Consider the following 19,074-nt stretch of genomic DNA (forward strand, 5'->3'; position numbering starts at 1 on the left):
AGAACAGCAGCAGACAGTGTGCTGAGGGGCTGAGAGCCAGCACGACACAGTCAAACTGGACTTTGAGTCCCAGCTCTGCCATTTACAAACTAAATCACTTTTGGCAAAATGCTTAATCTCATTAAAGCTTCCCCTTCATAGCTACAAAACATTCAAAACATTCTCAGTGAAATTTCAGGCTAAGGAAGGCTGTGACTCATTTCTCAGTTATTTTTATGAAAAGTCATAATCACAGAAACATTAAGTTAATAAAAGCATACAAGCTTTTTGTTGATAGCCATGACTTTAGGAGCTGATTCAGTGTGAAAAGGCAGACTTGAGTCCTGAGTGGTCTTCCTAGGAACATCCTTTGACCTGTGGAGGTTAGAGAGGAAACTGAGTGATCACACTGGGACTTTCCCAGAGTCTGGAAGTTTTCATCCCACTTCACAAAGAATTTTAAACTAGACCTGCATGCTTTAGAAGGTTATTACTCTCAGAAGACAGGAAAACAACACGGTCATGTATACCAAGAATAAGCTAAGGGAAAATAGTTTATGAAATACAAAATTGAGCTAAAACTAAGCACGATGTGTCTAGGGTGCCTCAGAGTCAGAATTCAGGATTTAGAAGTCAGAGCAGCAGGAGCTGGAGCGGAGAGAACGGCAGCTGGACAAGAGGGCTACAGGGACATTTCCAAGTGCTGTGAGTGCATCTGAGTTTCCTAGATTACTCTGAACTGTAGGGATTTATCTGTCGCCGCATCTGCAAAGAGCAGCGAGTCACAGAACTCACTGAGCCACTGTGCGCAAGTGTGCCCACTCGGGGTGCAATGATGAGAGTGCCATAAACACTCCAGGGGATGAGGGGTGTCAGTGGGGAGTAGACGGAACAGAAAGGGTCACATCAGTGGCCTGGCTTTGTTTCCAGGAGGAACCAAAGGCAATCAGTAAAGCGAAGGCATGGTATGACATACTGCATTTGGAAACTCTTTTCTTAGGTCGTGTGAAGACTGGTGGCAGAGATACCAGAAAAGGTGTAAGTCTTCAGGTCAGAGGTCAGGAGTGTCTCCTGTCTTAGCATACTGGGTTACTATTAAAACTATGGTCTTTGTATGTATAGACATTACAAATTTATTTCTCCCTGAAGCTAGCAAATGCAAGAAAGAGATGCCAGCAGACTAGGTGTATACTGATGACCTCCTGGTCCAAGGCGGGCAGCTCTCTAAGCTTTCCTGACTATGGCACTGAGTCCCTGTGACCTAATCACCTCCTAAATCATAACCTTAGATGGTTAGAACTTGAACATAGGGATACCAAGGGGACACAGCATTCAGGTAATTGTACCTATCTTAAAATGGGTGAGGAGTGGAAGAACAAGACAGCTGGGTGTCGCCTTTGGAGGTGGGCTCTCTTTTTACATGTTGAAATGCCACTTTGTTGAATAACATTAATGTATGTTCTTCAGTGAGTCTAGCAAATAAAATTACCCAAATTAAAATAATAATAAAATACAAATGCATGTTTGTAAACTAAATTGCTGTGTTCATATAAAAATTTTCCTATATTTTTTATCTTCAAAAAGAAGTTATTTAGAAGCATTATTATAGAACACCTTTCTTCAGCTAACATTAAGCTGTAGGTTATTTACATAATAAGTTACCAGTTACCCACCCTTTTCTCTGTCACATAAGATCCCCGACTGTCATAATTAGGTGGATGAGTCCATCTCGCTGGCTTATGTGTCTGTCTGTGCCCACATTCCTCTGACTCGTTTCTCCACTGTGATGTATACAAATAAATTGGGGTTCTGTCACTCTTCCGGGTAATTTAAATGTGTGCTTCACCTTCATGAAGTAGCAAGAAGTGCCCCAAACTAAATATATGCATCTATACAATCGGCTGCTTTATATAATGAGGTCATAATAAGTTAGTTCTATAAACTCCCTCGGCAAGAACGCTGTCAAAACACAGTGAAACCCTGGCTGCCATCCTCAATGGAACACGTGAAGGATTAATGAGGTATCTGCACTTAGACTGTGCGATCCTTCCAGAAATCTCAAAGTAGGAGCACACGCAGTGCTTCCTCTCTGAAAGCATTGCTCTGCTGTCAAACCAAACCCAGCTCAGGCAATGATTCGCATCTCTGAGTCAACATCCTGCCTTCCTGGACACGTCAAGTCTCTGACGTTTCCGTGTGACAGAACCCTCATAATGAAGGCACCACGCAGGTAGAAAAATTGCTACCTAGCTTTCAGTCATATGATTATCTTGTGGGTGCATAGTAATCAGATAAAAGAAAGCCAGAAGTTTTTGTCACATTTAAACAAAATTTTAAGAAATAAAGTAAGAGCCCAAGTCTAGATCATCTATTATTTCCCTAATTTTATTTTTCTTAACTTATTAATTTTATTAGTTATTATGTTATCAACTTTATGATTATTATTTTGATGTTAATACATGTCTATTTACATTAGGTTACATGAACCATTTACTTGAGTGGTAAATATACTGACACATACTTAATTTCAAAAACTTCAAAGTGAAACTGTTACATAAAACCATTGTTGATGAGGCACTGCACACATTCTTCGTGTCCTTCCTTGACGTCCAACACCACCAGTCAGAACGCTGGTCTTCATGGTTGCCACACATTTCTCTAGCAAGGCCTCTATGCTGATTTCATGCCAACCTGACACAGGCTAGGGTGATTTCAGAGGAGGGAGCCTCAACTGAGACAATGCCTCCCCAAGATAAGGCTGTAGACAGGTCTGTAAGACAGTCCATTAGTTAGCGATTGGTGGTGGAGTCCTCGGTGAACTGGGCTGGTGGTCCTGGATTAAGAAAGCAGGCAGTACAAGTCACAGGGAGCAAGCCAGTAGGCAGCACCCTCCATGTTGTCTGCATCAGCTCCTGCCTCCGGGATCCTGCCCTGTTTGAGTTCTTACACAGAAGTGAACTTAGCACAGATGGCTTCCCTGCCTCTGGCCAATCTCTGAACAGGTGTGAGGGAGCGCAGGAAGCAGGTCTGTGCTGCTAAGCCCTAGCTCACTGTGCCCAGGAGACTCACACTTGGAGTATGGCATGACTGACTGGCTGACTGACTGACTGACTGAATGAATGAATGAATGAATGAAGTGGCCATATGGAACATGTCTGCAGTTTGATACACTAAGGTTCATGCACCCAGCGTATTTAGAGAGGGTGATGCCACCATACTGGCCGTAGTTCCTCTTTATGTGACTTAGTGAGTAAAGTGGCCTCAGTTTCCCCACCTGAGAAAGAAGTGAGAGCACGTAACAACCAGCACCTCTTCCCGCCACGATATTCCCTGTTGTTGGGACATGTCCCTGTGCTGAGCAGATGTCACATACCCCAAAGGTGGTACTAAATGCATCGTGCCTGGGGAGTTCCCCATGTGCATAAAAGAAAGAGCGGTTTGGTACAGGACTTAGGGAGCATGCTGGCCCATCAGAGCTGCCTATGGCTTCCCCTGAGGTTCTATAGGAGGGTTTTCCTCAGCCGACTGCCTGCATTCCCACCCGTTCACCGCCCATTCTCATCCCAGCTGCAGTGCTGCCAGCTGCTGTCTGTCTGGTGGGCTGGCACAGGAGGGTCTGGCATGGGATGGGCACGTATTCTCACAACGCTCACCACCCCTGCTCACCTTCACCCCTGCCCACATACTCGTGGGAAGAGAACCAGCCAAACAGATACCAGCACGGGAAAAAGGCTGCTCTACAGTTGTCTGCTCAGTACAACTTCCGAAGCAATGGCTGGAGCAGCCGTAGCATCTTTTCAGGGCCCTTTATCTCTTGAAAGTTGTTGAGAGAGCTAAATTAAAGTTGCCTGCCATTAATCTCTGTTCTCGGCACTGTAAATCAAAGGAAGGAAACAGTTCTCATCACAGTTCAGATCCCAAACAGGTAAAAATTACAACATAAAACAAAATTTAATACTGGCATTGTCCCTGTCACCCCAGCCATATATTCTTGGCTGAAGTAATCAGCAAGGGTTGTGCTTGGGCTGTAACTCAGCGATTGTTTCAAGGGCTGTGGGCCTTACAAATGCATTCTGGTTTTACCCTCCCATGCTTCGGAGCAAGTTTGGGGTAAAGATGTGGATGTCGTATTGTATTTGCTTCTCGAAACTGAGCTTTGATCCTGTCTCATGACTGTTCTGGGAATTGCCTCTATATCGACAGCTTCTTTAACACAGGTTCAGGTTGTGAAGACCCAGCTCTCTTCACTGTGGGAGATCTTCCTAGGCAAACCCTACTGCTTGACGACAGTTTCAGAGAGGTGAGGTGAGAGTGTGAGGAGCCAGAGGGAAGGAATGTCGGGCTGAGCTCCGCTTGGGCTTCTGTGTTTCACGGAGCCTGGTGCTATTTTTCCTATCCGAGCTACAGTTCTGCCGTTTATAAAATATGGGTTGCGGTCCACATTGTCAATCTGTGTAGCCCACCGAGTCGTTCACTGTGGAAGCAGAAGCCAGCGCAGGTCAGACAGCCTCTAAGCACATCGGTGTTATGGCGAGCCTTTGCAGAGCTCTCCAATTCCCTGGGAGGAAGCCGGTGTCTGAGCACAAAGAATTTACACACAACATAAAATAGAAACCCCAAGTATTGCAGCCTCCAATTTCTTTGAAGTCACCTGTCTCGGGATGGTAGATTCACGACAGCCATGCATCCTCCCTTACATTCACGCTCCAGGTTTCTGAGGCGCCCATAAATAGGTCAAGCATTTCACCACAAAGTGTAAGTCAAGAGGAAAAGCCTCTGTCTTCAAAATAAACCTCACTGGGCAGGGACTTTAAGGTTAGCCAAAGCAAGAGTCACTCAGTCTTTGCCCTGTGGACATCTGTAGGTAGAGGAGGTATGGACATCTGTAGGTACCAGAGGTGTGGACATCTGTAGGTACCAGAGGTGTGGACATCTGAAGGTACAGGAGGTGTGGACATCTGTAGGTACGTAGAGGAGGTGTGGACATCTGTAGGTACGTAGAGGAGGTGTGGACATCTGTAGGTATGTAGAGGAGGTGTGGACATCTGTAGGTACAGGAGGTGTGGACATCTGTAGGTACAGGAGGTGTGGACATCTGTAGGTACGTAGAGGAGTTGTGGACATCTGTAGGTACAGGAGGTGTGGACATCTGTAGGTACAGGAGGTGTGGACATCTGTAGGTACAGGAGGTATGGACATCTGTAGGTACGGGAGGTGTGGACATCTGTAGGTACGGGAGGTGTGGACATCTGTAGGTACGGGAGGTGTGGACATCTGTAGGTACGGGAGGTGTGGACATCTGTAGGTACGTAGAGGAGGTGTGGACATCTGTACGTAGAGGAGGTGTGGACATCTGTAGGTACGTAGAGGAGGTGTGGACATCTGTAGGTACAGGAGGTGTGGACATCTGTAGGTATGTAGAGGAGGTGTGGACATCTGTAGGTACAGGAGGTGTGGACATCTGTAGGTACAGGAGGTGTGGACATCTGTAGGTACAGGAGGTGTGGACATCTGTAGGTAAAGGAGGTGTGATGCTTCTACTGCTGTTTTCTGCTCTACTCAGACATCTCTGAGGTGAGGAGGAAGGCAGCAGGGCATTCTCAAATGTTCTACAGCTTAGAGACAGCCACAGACTTGGTGTTCTCTTTGCCTCCCTCGCCACCCCCTTTTGTTCTGTCATAACAGGGCTCCCACTTTTTTCAAGAGATACTTCCAGAACATTAGGTTCTTGAGATATCTGTTCCTCTGTGACTAAATGTAGTCACAAGACCATAGACCCTTGTGTGAGAACAGGTCAGGATGGCAGAGGCCAAAAGGCCTAGTTGGCAATCTGAAACTCTACACCCAGCCTTCCCTCTGCCTGTCACAGATTTAGAGACGTTGAAAAGTCTCAAATCTTCAAGACCCAAGTTTCCCCTTCTCTAAGAAGAGGTTAAATCGAGCTACAACTGAGATCATTTCACCTCTGCAGTGATTTGTCCAAAGATAGTGTCTTAGTCAGGGCTCTATTGTGGTGAAGAGACACCATGACCACAGCAACTCTTATAAGAAAAAGCATTTAATTGCGTCTTGCTTACCATTTCAGAGGTTTAGTTCATTATCATCGTGGCAGGCAGCATGGTAGCATGCAGGCAGACATAGTTCTGGAAACATAGCTGAGAGTTCTACATCTGAATGTAGAGGCAGCAAGGAGAGAGAGCCACTGTGCCCACCTCTGGTGTCACACGTCCTCCAGCAAGGCCACACCTACTCTAGCAGGGCCAGTCCTCAAGTAGTGCTAAGCCCTGACCACTAAGCTTCCAAATTGGACTTAATGATCAATTCAGGGTCTACTGAAGTCTGCTACACAGGTCGTTCATGAGGGGAGTACTTTGTTCAATGACTGTTTGGTGTGAGCGAATCCTTCATAATTGCACTGTGACCGGAGGAAGTTGGGCTCACTATTAATACCAGAACCAGATGTCTCCATGCCATGCACTGGCCCTGCTTGAGCTTTGCTGTAGGACATTAGCAATTGTAGTGTCTCCCCTATGCTTGCTTAAAGCTGGACATGACAGTCCAAGTTGTCCTTGCCTTTACTTCCTCATGCATATCGTACCCTAGAATTAAAGAAACTGGATCTCCCAGGTTGAAAGACAGGAAATCCCATGATGCACTGGCCAAAATCAACTGTCTCAGATGATACCCTTGGTGGAGTCGAGGTGATGGCAGCGCAGAGGGCTGAAGGTCATCTGTTCCACACCTGCCCCAGCTGGATCTAATACTGGGACTTAGAAAGCCGTGTTAGCTGTGGTGTGTTTTAAAAGGTGAATACTTGTTATTGCTGCCAAGTATGGCAAGTATCTGATAATAGATTACAATGTTTTCAGAATTAGTCTCTCTTCTGTTTTACCCTCTGCAGCAAGAGAGAGCCTTGAAGGATCCCCTCACCCTTCATCCTAGGACATTTTTTATTTCTTGTTGTTTGAGACAGTTTCATTGCCTAGCCCTGACTGTCCTGGAACTTGCTCTATAAGGCCTCAAACCCAAAGAGATCTGCCTGTGTCTGCCTCCTGAGTGCAGGGACTAAAGGTGAGTGCCACCAAACCAGGCAGACCTAGAGTATTAAAAACAAAACAAAGCCAATGTAGCACAGGTTATAAAACCCAGAGATAGATGTTGGGATTGGGCTTCAGCCTGAAGGTCAGGAAACAAAGCAGCAATCCCACCTACACTGCTGTAAATGGTTCATCGTGTGGCTCATTTTCTTCTAGAACATGGTGTCTATCCATCCAATACATTTGAAATACACACTAACTAGAGAAGCTTACAGAATAAAACATTCACTATGACCTAGCGTTTTCTTGCCTTTTCGCTGTTTCCTGTTGGCATGAACCCTACCTCATTAATGATATGCTTCGTAATGTTTGATTGCGACCAGTCTTCTCAGACTGAGATAGAGTCTCCTCCATTTTACTGATGATCAAAGAAACTCACAGAGAGATTAGTCACCTGGTTAGGAACAAGTGGTTCTTGAACTTGACACTCTAGCTTCAGAACCAAGTCCCGGGTTGCTCTCCCGCCCACAGTGAAGCTCGGTGTCAATGTCCTTTGACCACAGCTGGCTACGACAGAATCTTATTGAAATGAGCTCTCTGGGACCCCCGATCAGCTTTCTGAGTTTTCCTGGAAACCTGAGGAAATGTAAGATGTAGCAGGATGTCACGAGCATCCTGCAGAACTCAGAGTTAGGTTTGTGATACTCTCCGTATTTCTCATCTACTCCTTTCTACCATGGTTCAGGATGCTCAGCTCCCCTTAGTGGAGAGACTGAAGATGGTGTTCAAGCTGCAGGAGGGCCCAGCCATCTCCCTGTAAATTGTTGCCATGATCTAGACTTAATTATCTCGGTACCCTTAAAATATAAGATTGTAAACATAAATATGCCAAGAGAAAGAAAATTAAGAGTATGCATTATAGTTGCTAAGTTTAACACTCATCTTAACATGCAAGATGGTACCTTAGTGCAAGAGAACTCGATAAGAAACAGATCATCTGCTGTTTGCCTGGCTCCGCCAGCATAGGAAAGCTGTGCTTTGTGTTTCGGGTCATAACTACAAAGCAGAAGTCATGGTGCTCATTTTTCATGTTTTTCTTTACCACTCTTCACTGAAGATAATTTTGCTGACATGATTTTATTTTGGTCATGAAATTTGACTCTACAAATTTAAAATTTTTAACATTAAAAGTCATTTTGGTTTAGTTTACTCTTCATGACCTTGACATTTTCCAACCTAATTGACTTTATTTCAGGACTAGGAAGCAATTCTCTTAATGTAAAATACTTAGTAGGGCCTTTTCCTCCCCTCCTCCCCCACCCCTATTATTCTTCCTTTCCCTCTCTTCCAACTTTCTCCTCCTTCCAGATGTCCCCACTGATGCTTCCACAGCCCCGAATCCATGCTGTGCAGAGAGAAGACCCAAGCTTCCTCCCTGGGCATTCTCCCTGTAAGACAATGGCAGCGTATCAGCAGGAGGCACATGGGTCTGGGTTTCTGAGCAGAGGTTTTAAGTGTGACTAGAAATCCATAAGCATGTGCTGAGTAGGAAACCAAGCAGAACATGCCACAAACATACACAGAACAAAGCATGTGTTTGAGAAACCCTGAATCCAAGAGGTAGCATCGTAGAGTGATGTGGATGTCAGAGCAAGAGCCAAGAGTATAAGGACGTGGGATACAGGATATGGAACGCTGCTGGTGTGGCCTGTGAGGGATGTACATTTTATTCTGAAGGGTGAGGTGTAGGATGAAGGCCAATGATGTGGGGGTCTTTCTGTCTGTGTGTTAATATATAAAAAAAACTGCTTTGGCCTGTTGATAAGGCAAAACTTAGGTAGGGGGGAAGACAGAACTAAATGCTAAAAAGAGGGGGGGGGGTGAAGTCAAAGAGATGCCATGGAGCTGTCAAAAACAGACGCTAAAAATTTTACACGGTAAGCCACTGCCACACGGCAATACTCAGATATATAAAAATGGGTTAAATTAATATAAGAGTTAGCCAAAAAAGAAAGAAAGAAAGAAGGAAAGAAAGAAAGCTAGAGCTAATGGGCCAAACAGTGTTTTAATAAATATGGTTTCTCCTTAATTATTTCGGTTCTAAACAACCAAGACAAACAAGTGGCCCTCCTCCTACAGTAAAGAAGCTTGTGACAGTTTGAAAGAAAATGGCCCCAGAGGGAATGGCACTTTTAGGAGGTGTTAGCCTTGCTAACTAGGTGTGGCCTTCTTAGAGGAACTGTGTCACTTTGAGGCAGTCTCTTACTTAAGCTTCCCTCAGTGTGACATAGATTCCACTTCCTGTTGGCTTCTGATCAAGATGTAACCAGCACCATGTCTGCCTGCATGTACCATGTTCCCCACCATTATGATAGACTGAACCTCTAAAACTATAAGCAAGCCACCCCATTTAAATGTTTTCCTTTTGAAGAGTTGCTGTGATCATGGTGTCTCTTCACAACAATAGTGACCCTAACTAACTAAGATGGAACTTTTAGCAGCTTCAAATGGAAGATGAAAACTATTGTGAATTTTAACAAAATAACTTTGAAAAGAGTTCCCAGAACAGACTGCCCTGGAAGGGTGCCAGAAGGCGTGGGAGACTCCAGTTTCCATAAAGACAGACATAGTGTAGCCTTGGATGGACAAAAGGAAGGAGCTTGGAAAACTGACCAGGACCCACAACAACACAGACAGTGGTCAGTCCAGGGTTTGAATGTTGACAGTCAGCAGTAGTAGGGTCTAACAAAACCATCGCCACACCACTTGGAATGAGACAGGTACATCTGGCTTCATTTCTATTATCTATCATGATTTTAGATAATCTAAAATAATAAGAAAATACTATGTCTGACATGTATTCAAAAAAGAAGAAGAAAACTATTACATAACTTTACTTGTAGAAAAACAACTAAACAACTAGATCAAGAGAATTAAGTGAGTTCTATTAGAAGAATCACAGGATTTTCTTTTCTTTTTTTTTTTTTTTTTTTTTTTTTTGAGACAGGGTTTCTCTATAGCTTTGGTTCCTGTCCTGGAACTAGCTCTTGTAGACAGGCTAGCCTCGAATTCACAGAGATCTGCCTGCCTCTGCCTTCCGAGTGCTGGGACTAAAGGCATGTGCCACACTGCCAGGTATATCAAAGGTAGATAAATATGCAAAATAAATTCATAAAATGAAGTTTATTTTATTGCAGTTTATTTTAATGTATTTATTTTTCGAGACAGTGTTTCTCTGTGTAACAGTCTGAGCTGTCCTAGAACTAGCTCTTGTAAACCAGATTGGTCTCAAACTCACAGAGATCCGCTGCCGCTGTCTCCAGAGCACTGGGATTAAAGGCGTATCCACCGCCACCCGGCTTTTAATTTTTTTTTTTTTAAGTAACAAGATGAAATTAAAAATAGAAAGGTAGGGATAGAAAGATGGCTAAGCAGTTAAGAGCACTGACTGCTGTTGTAGAAGACTGGGTTTGGTTCACAACACCCACGTGACAGCTCGCAATGCTATAACTCCAGTTCCAAGGGATCTAATGCCTTCTTCTGACCTCATTGGACACCAGGTATGCATGTGGTACACAGACATACATGCAGGCAAAATATTCACATATATATAATAAAAATAATGATTTTTAAACTGCTATAAGAACGCCTTTAGCCAATATCCTTTAAGATACTAGCCCACTTTGGGCATGGGCTCATGTACTATAAATGCAGATGCAAAGCATGCCTGGGTTCTTTGATGGAGGAGGGTCATCTTTCTATCTGTTGTTTCATTGGTTAAGTAATAAAAAAAACTGCTTGGCCCTAATAGGACAGAAAATTAGGTAGGTGGAGTAGACAGAACAGAATGCTGGGAGAAAGAAAGCTGAGTCAGTGAGTCGCCATGATTCTCCCACTCCAGACAGATGCAGGTTAAGATCTTCTCTGGTAAGCCACCTCGTGGGCTACACACATTATTAGAAATGGGCTAGTCCAGGTGCGAGAGTTAGCCGAGAAAAGGCTAGATATAATGGGCCAAGCAGTGTTTAAAAGAATACAGTTTCCATGTAATTATTTCGGGTAAAGTTAGCCGAGTGGCGGGACACAGCCCGCCACCTATTACTACAGTTCTTGGCTGCTGGATTAGGTTCCACTTCCCAATGCATGCAGAGGCCTGTGGATCACTCCTGTTTCTGTGAGTTTATCCTCAGTAAATAAACCTTTGTTATACTCCATTCTGGGCTATTGTAGAACTCTTTTGTATACTAACATTAAACCTGGGAAGATAATACAGAAAGAATAAAACTGTTCAACTCTTAGTGAAAGTTAGCAAGAAATCTGTATGGCCTCAGTAAAGTACAAATTAAAACCTAATAATATTTCTTCTTAACACATTGATTGTTGTGTAATGCCTTCTAAACAAAAGATAAAGTAGAAAAACTTTCAAGATACCCATCTGACAGTAAACCTGCTAGTTTTTAAAACTCCAGTGGGACTGCAGTCCAGCAGTGACTGGGCTGACCCATGCCTGCTAAGTCTGGGATTGTCACCAAAATGCAAGCAGTCCACTTCTTAAGAGACAGCTACCCTCGGGTCTCTGCTGAACCAGACTTGTCAGCCCTGAGAGGCAGTGAGTAGATAGCGAATGCATGCCACTAGATGTTCCTGAGTGTTCTTGCCTGCTACTCTGTGCTTCCCTCTCCTGTTGTCTGCATGAGCTTGTGTGTGTGTGTGTGTGTGTGTGTGTGTGTGTGTGTGTGGTGTGTCTTTAGGACAGCATTTTAAGTGCTGAGCCATCGCCCCAGACCGCAGGCCCCTTAACTGTTTAGGATATGGAAAAGCAGCACTGTTGGTATCGCAGGAGGACACAGGAATCACTGAAACTGCCGCTGCATGACCATGCTTATTAAGACCATGTAACTGTTTATGATTTCACACCCAACCCTACTTGTTTGTGGTTTTGAGACAGAGTCTCATGTGACGTAGTTTAGCCTGAAACTTTCTATTTAGCCAAGGCTGGCCTTGAACCATCCCTCCTTCTCCCTCCATCTCTCAAGTGATGGTATTGCAGACATGAGCCACCACACCCAAGTTCCAATTTATTTTTAATCCGGAAAATATGAAAATACCACGATATAATACATGTACAATAATCTTTATGACATAATGGTTTAAATGGCCCCAAACTTTAAATAACATGAATGCTGAGCCTATCACTGTTCAATGCATATAACACACACACACACACACATAATGTACATATAGTACAAATATAATACACACATGCATGTAACAAACACATAAACACATACATACATATATACATACTCATATCAAGTACATACACATAGCAAACACACAGACCAATAACACATGCATATACACAACACACATATACACACATACATAGTATACATATATCCACATAAATCCATACATATCACGCACACATGCAAACATAATACACACGTATACACATACACACTTATATAAATATAACAGAAATTTCAGCTGCCCTGCTAGACCCACGTCCTACACCACCTTGTTTAACAAACCTCGCCATCGTCCATCAGCCATCAACCTCTCTGTCTGGTGTTATCTCTGTCACATTCTTACCGCCTTTATCTACTTCTGCTAACCATTATGATGAATTGTGTGGGTGTCTTATCTCATCTCCTAGACTGTTAGGGATTCCAAAGGCACAGCTCACAGCTGGCATCCTGGTCATTTTAAACCTACCCCAGTACCTGGTGCAGGTCTTGAAGCCCCAGGCCCCAGTGAATGCCAAACTGAGCTGATTTGGGGCTGATTCCAGTGGCAGCTGAACAAGGTGTCCTTTTCCAGCTCCTCCCCCCAATGCAACCTTTTTTCTTTTGCACATGTGTCTAAATCTACAGAAATAGCCACAACTTTGCTCCTAGCTGTCAAGGTGTGTCCTACTGTAGGGATCTAATGAGGGAAGTCTGTTCGGTGAAGGAGCAGGAGGGACTTCCTTGTGTTGTGAGCCATATACTCTCATTTCAGTGGTGTTAAGAAAACAGAATTATGTTGATGTAGATATTGAATTTTTTATTTTTGTTTGTTTGTTGAGACAGGTTCTGTCTATATCCCAGGATGTCCTGGAACTCACTATGTTGACTGCCTGCTTCTACCTCCCAAATGCTGGGATTAAAGCCATGTGCCACCATGCCTGACTGACATTTGAATTTTTAATGCAATTTTATATTTTACGTGAATTTTTTAGCTTTAGTTTGAGGTATCATTTGTTTTTTTTTTTTTCTCCTAACAGGATAAAGCGTGCTAAGTATATATTACCACTGCTTTAATGCCCCATGCCAGCATTCTATTGAGTAGAAACAAGAGGTTTACTTAAATAAAATAAATTCCGTTAATTTTCCATTCCCCTCACCCAGGACTTTGGCTTTTAATGTCTAAAATTGACAAGTATTACTCAGATAATAAAGATAAAAATTACCACAAATTAATAAGAAAATGTACAACACTATATTTAGAAAGATCAAAGTATGAGATTCTTCCATCCAATAAATTTAAACTGTGAAAAGAAGGATGGGACTTTGAGCAATGACGTCAATCAAAATCACTTGAAACACAGAGGGAGGGGGATAGAGAGGTGCACATCACACGTACATTTTCAATATAATTGTTGGCATAATTTTAACTCTCCCCTGTATTTCTTGTTGCTTTCCCTCACCAACAAGTCTATGCTCACACCATCCAATCAATTCTCTATTATTTTAAGTAATCTCAGAAATAAACAGGAAAAACATTTTATTCCTTTAACTTTTCAGCAAGAACTATGGAGGTCTAGTTTGGTTTTTGTTGTTTTTTTTTGTTTCATTTTCTTTTTTTGTTTTGCCTTATGTAAGCAATAATAAAACACTTTCTGCTAGGTGCTTCCATGTTGTTTATCAGGATTAAATAAGTTGGCTTCAGGAGTGAATTCTAAACATGGAAAAATTTGAAAATTCTAATAATAACCTGTTTGCACATTTATTTGTTTGCTTGTTTGTTTAGAATCTCCGTGTACACAAATCTACTAATATTTATTTCAGAAGCAGCCAAGTGAGGGTAGAGCTGCACTTTCACAGGATAATTAATGTAATTAATGCCTTTGGAGCTGACTTTACTGCATTTGTATCAATTATGTGCAAGGCATTGAAATTTCCCTGATACAGATATTAGTAATATCTAGTCCAGATATTGATAGTACATAAAATAGATAAAGAAAGTCTCATTAAATGTATCCAATGTAAGCTAGAATAGGAAGCAGTTGTTTAAAATACAGGAAGATGCTGGTGTGAGCTTGGACAGGAAATAGACTATGGTTGGAGCTGCAACATAACTGATTAAAAGTGACGATCCATCCCACATAGATACAGCCAAGAGCACAAGCCTTTGAGGTCCTGCTGAAGGGTGAGGAAGATTTTGGATGAAGCTGGCCACTGGGACAGAAGGAGACACAGATGGACCTACAGGGGCAGGCCTTTGAACGGCAAGCCCAGTGAGATTTTCTCAGCAGGGTGTGAGTCACCAACCACCCCAATGTTTTCAAAAGGAAGCGTTTTTTGGGGGGAGGGAGTCAACTATATTCTTCAGAAAGCTGAGATTATCATTTTATGGAGAAGAAATAAAAATAGGAAATCTCTAACGAGATTTGTGTGTTTTGGTGGAATGATACCATTTGCCGAGAGTTTATCCTAAGGAAACAAGTGACTACTGGCCTGAGAAAGAGCTTTCCAGGCTCTTCTGCTCCTCAGACCAATGGTAAGGGGCCAAGGTCCATAAACTGTGGTGTAATTGCTTAATAGAATATTGGGAAATGGCTATAAATTATGAAACTGGTAAAAGTCTTAATCATACACACAATCTGCAGACTGCAGTGAAAGAGAGGAAGTAATGGAAAAGCCCCGAGTCAGGGTCACAGGTAGGGAAGTGACGTGCAGGTCACAGCAGGAGATACAGGTAGGGAAGTGACGTGCAGGTCACAGCAGGAGATATAGGCAGATAGCCAAGCAGGAGCTTCTGAGTGAAGAGACTGTTATTTTGTTTTGTTTGTTTAGTTTTTGTTCTTTATTTCTGCATTACAGTGTCCAATATATTTCTTTGGGGGTCTATTAAAAAAAATCAATGCTTTTTCAATAGGCCAATCAAGAACAAAGGAGCCCTTGAGCCAAGCAGCCACTATGTGACTTCAAAGAAGGGTTCTCATCTGTGCAAGGCAGAGGCAGAGAAGACACTGTGTTGCTCAGGCCTCTATAGCTTGCTGGATGACAGGGCTCAAGGCAAGGGCAGTAAGTGCAGGAGAAGTAGATTGAGGCATGGAGGAGCTTATGTGGTTCCATAGTGAGTGTCTGCATTATAAGGGACTTCAAGATAGCTCAGTGATGAAACTGGAATTCTTCATGACCTCCTTAGCTTAAAATCAGGTAATATCCCCCCTGTGTGTAAAAACCCTATTATTTTTAAGCTTCACACATCAAAGGAATTATAGACAGTTGTCTTGAATAATGTCACAGCCTGGTTTTTCTGAATACACAGCCAGAAGATAGCTATGTCATAGAATGTTGGTCAAAGGAGAGAAATCTTCAGAATATTGCTCCAGAAGTATTTCTTGAAACCCGTGCTTTATGTTGATTGTAGTTAATGTTGCTGACATAACCATACCTGTTTAAAACTGTGATTGACTAAGCAAACAGATCTCAAGTCACATAAACAAAAAAGTAACTACTACATGAGAGAGTGGGCATCTTAAACCGATTGTGAAACATCCTCTGTGTGTGTATGTGTGCTTGCAATGTCAACATGTCAATAATTCTGCTAAAAATAATATTCATGGACTAGGGAGATAAGTTAGTGGGTAAAGTTTGGGATTCACAATTAAGAGGACCTAAGACCAGATCCCCAGGATCCATGCCTGGAACCCAAACTGGGGGAGCAGAAACAGGCAGATCCCTGGAGTTCACTGTGTAGGCAATCTAGTCAAAATGGTGAGCTCCAGTATTGAACAATCCTGTCTCAAAATAGTAATGGGGAGAGTGACAGAGGAAGACGTCTTACATTGACTTGAGCCTACACAAACACACACACACACACACAGAGACAGAGAGAGAGACAGAAAGAGAGACAGAGAGAGAGAATGACAGACACACATATACAAACACAATACACGGACACCACACTCATATGCATAGACATACACAGAGATACTCACATATACAGAGAGACATACACATATACACAGAGATACACACACACAGACCCTAGTTGTGAGGACTGATAAAAATATAATAAAAGCCCTACTTAGACCTATGTTGGAAGTGATCAAAATTGTTTGCTAATTTGTTCAAACTACACATAGAAAATGCATTGTATATTTAATGTAAAATAGACCCCCATACAAATTATTCTGTACTTTCTATAACCAAGATAAAACACACACACACACACACACACACACACACACAAACAACCCACACTTCCATTTAGGAAAATGATTAAATTATGATAAATCTGTTCAACTGAATATTACATAATCATTAAAATAACATATCAACCAAAGAAGGTGCATATGTCAGGTTTTTTAAATAGCATGCTCAAATTCTGTACACAGTAAGACTTTGGTGTTGTGTTAGGAGTGGCAGAACTGTGTCCGGCACCATTCTGTTGTAAGGAAGGAGCCGCAGGCCGCTTTCTGCCACCCGGCTCCCAGCCACCAGCTAGCTTTACCAGAAATAATTACATGGAAACTGTATTCTTTTAAACACTGCCTGGCCCATTAGTTCCAGCCTCTTATTGGCTAGCTTTTACACATTGATCTAACCCATTTCTAATAATCTGTGTAACACCATGAGCTGGCTTACCAGAACAGATCTTAACCTGCGTCTGTCTGGAGTGGGAGAATCATGGCGACTGCCTGAATCTGCTTCTTTCTCCCAGCATTCAGTTTTGTCTACTCTGCCTACCTAATTTTCTGTCCTATTAAAGGGCCAAGGCAGTTTCTTTATTTAACCAATGAAATCTCCCACATCACTTTGGGCCTTGTAAACCATGTAAAGGAGACCATACTAATCACATACTCACGTGTTAGCAACAAATGTCTCAACTCTTGGTAGTGGTGCTGTAGGTCATCCTACTCCTTCTTTAGAATTGTTTTCAGACGGCAGGAGAAAGGCTTCTTCCTTTCCTCTGGCGGTAGCCATCAGGTGAGCCAAGATGGGTGCTTACAGATACATCCAGGAGCTGTGGGGGAAGAAGCAGTCGGACATGATATGCTTTCTCCTGAGGGTTCTGCTGCTGCCAGTACCACCAACTGTTCATGCTGCACAGGGCTCCCTGCCCCACCCGGCCTGACGAAGAGCGTGACTGGGATACAAGGCCAAGCAAGGTTATGTCCAGTACAGGTTTCGAGTCTGTATTCACTGCAGTGGCTGCAAAAGCCCAGTTCCTAAAGGTGCAACCTACAACAAGCCTGCCCATCATGGTGTTAACCAGCTAAAGTTTGCCCGAAGCCTTTTCAGTCCAGGAGAGAGCTGGACGCCACTGTGGGGCTCTGAGAGCCCTGAATTCTTACTGGCTTGGCAAAGATTCCACTTACAGATTTTTTGAGGTTATCCTCATTGATCCATTCCATAAAGCTATCAGAAGAAATCCTGACACCCAATGGATCACCAAACCAGTCCCTGAGCACAGAGAGATGCGTGGGCTGACATCTGCAGGCCGCAAGAGCCGTGGCCTTGGAAAGGGCCACAAGTTCCACCACACTATTGGTGGCTCTCGCCGTGCAGCCTGCAGAAGGCTCAACACTCTGCAGCTCCACCGTTACCGCTAACACATGTTTGTAAAATTGTGTAATGTTTGTAAAATTCATATGCAATGAACAATTTAGGACTGTCAAAAAACTTGTTTTCAGATAAGGACACACATTAATCGTGTAACTAGAGGTTAACAAGAAACGGAGAGCTTGTGTGTGTGCCGAGGGTCAGGATGTGTATTTGAGGCTCATCTTCCTGGAGGTGGTAGCAAAGTCCTGGGTGGTCTTTCAGCTCCAGAGGGAGATGTGTGGTCTCTCAGGGACTGGTCCGTGTGGAGATTCTCTACAGTAAACAGCAGCATTCTAACAATTCATTCATCTTCAGCAAAAGTCAATTAGAGTTGTAGGCCTTTGTAATTTGGGGATGCTCCATAGAACGAACATGATTTTAAACCCTGATTTGAAAAAGATGAAACTTGACATTCACATACAGGAATCCATTTCTTACATTTTTCAGAAAATATGCCATGTTCAATTTTAATTTCAACAAATAGAGAGCAAATCTACATAAAGCAAAAAAATTGCTGAGGATTTGTTTGCCCTGAGATATGTTTTGCTCAGTATAATTGGATTGTCAGGATGTGTCTGACATATGCTAATGAAGCAGCAGGAAAGCCAAATATGGTTTATTTGGTTCCATTAGTCCTTTTAGAGTGAAACCAGCCACAATTATTCCTCTCCTACTTAGACACTTGGGATGGAAATCACACAGCGATCCTACCCTGGCCTCAAGGATCAGGTGAGGGTGGAGCTCTGTGCCACCCAGCTACACCCTAGGCCACTAAAGTATCTCCTCTCTCTCCTTCTCTCTCTCATTGCTGGTGTAAGCTTCTTTTGTTAGGTTTAAATCTGGAAGTCATTCCTTTTTTACCTCTGCTAATTAAGGTTTCCTTTGCCCATGGTTGCATTGAAACAGATACTTATGTATATAAGTATACGTGTGTGATACTAATGTCATTTTGATTGGATTTGTTCATGAGGACCCACATAAAGAACCTAGCAGTATAGCTCCTAAGCCAGTTGTCTCCAGCATAGGCATCACCAGCTGCCCCTCCAGGCCTTCCATTAGGTATGGCCAGTACCAGGACACACCAGTCTTTTCTCCTGCACCCAGGTAGTAAGCACCTGTCTGACTCTCTCCTAGACACCTGTCCTTATTGGCAGGAATTGGGGGAAGGCATTTTAAATTAATAGTACAATAAGTCCCAAACCATTTGGGTTTGAAATACTGATATAATTGGGACACCA

The 19,074-nt window shown here is 43.0% G+C and overlaps 1 protein-coding gene and 1 pseudogene across 1 annotated transcript in view; both read left to right on the plus strand.

Annotated features, from left to right (window-relative positions):
- Positions 1-19,074, plus strand: part of Pacrg (parkin coregulated) — a 457,339-nt gene that overhangs the window by 168,041 nt on the left and 270,224 nt on the right. The window lies entirely within an intron of this gene.
- Positions 17,229-17,844, plus strand: LOC121466480 (annotated as a pseudogene).

Source organism: Microtus oregoni, unplaced genomic scaffold (assembly GCF_018167655.1).
Source record: "Microtus oregoni isolate MIOR12 unplaced genomic scaffold, Mior012 000033F_ref0000390, whole genome shotgun sequence".
Classification (NCBI taxonomy): domain Eukaryota; kingdom Metazoa; phylum Chordata; class Mammalia; order Rodentia; family Cricetidae; genus Microtus; species Microtus oregoni.